This window comes from Otolemur garnettii, unplaced genomic scaffold (genome assembly GCF_000181295.1).
Source record: "Otolemur garnettii isolate 467f Iridium unplaced genomic scaffold, OtoGar3 scaffold00014, whole genome shotgun sequence".
NCBI lineage: Eukaryota > Metazoa > Chordata > Mammalia > Primates > Galagidae > Otolemur > Otolemur garnettii.
This window is the reverse complement of record NW_003852409.1, coordinates 15,106,548-15,107,579: the sequence shown is the minus strand read 5'-3', so window position 1 is coordinate 15,107,579 and position 1,032 is coordinate 15,106,548.

Genomic DNA, 1,032 nt, shown 5'->3' with positions numbered 1-1,032 from the left:
AAAAAAAAAAAAAAAAAAGACTGCCTATTTCTGTGCACCCTCACAACAATATACTAATTTTATCAATCTAATAGATGAAAAATGGTATCTCAAGTCCTTTAAATGTCTTAACTATTGAAGGAGAACATTTCCTCTATTCATGTTGTGAGCTGTTTCCAAGAGGGACTTCTGAGGGCAAAGAGACACTCTTATCTAGTGGCAAGGGCAGAGCTGCACATTTGAAAGCCGTCTCTAGTGGCAAGTTTCCTCACTACAAAGAATTTAAAATACATTTTAGCAAAGAGATGCCTGTACATGTCAGAAACATTACTAGATTGATGAACAGGACAGAACAGAATGGTTGTGTGTTTAAAAGATACAGCAAAGAACTCGGTGCAAAGTTACATACTGGAAGGTTCCTCATAGATGGTGAGAACTGGACCTTGAAAACATGTGCCTTGTGGACGGCCTAGAGCAGCGGTATGCCTTGGCACACTGGTGTGCCCTGAGAGGATCTTAGGTGTGCTGCAGAAATTTTTAAAGATCATTAATTATTTGTGAAAGAAGTTCAAAGCATAATAAATATATGTATATTTCACTCTTTTTTGATCAACATAATTTAAATGTGCCACAGAAGTTTAACTATAGGTTCAACAAGGTTTGGGTGGCACCTATAGCTCAAGTGGCTAAGGTGCTAGCCACATACACCAGAGCTTGCGGGTTCGAATCCGGCCCTGGGCCTGCCAAACAATGACAACCACAACCACGAAATAGCCGGGCATTGTGGTGGGTGCTTGTAGTGCCAGCTACTCAGGAGGCTGAGACAAGAGAGTATGAGGTTGCTGTGAGCTGTGATGTCATCGCACTCTACCCAGGGCAATAGCTTGAGGCTCTGTCTCAGAAAAAAAGATAAAGAAGCTTAAAAAACACTGGTCTAGAGGAAAAGGAAGAACATTCCAATATGGAGCAGAGCAGCAGGCAACACACACAGACATCGAGTGAACAAATTCAAGAATGGAGAAGGCTCTAGAAAATAACAGAAGATGGCTCGGC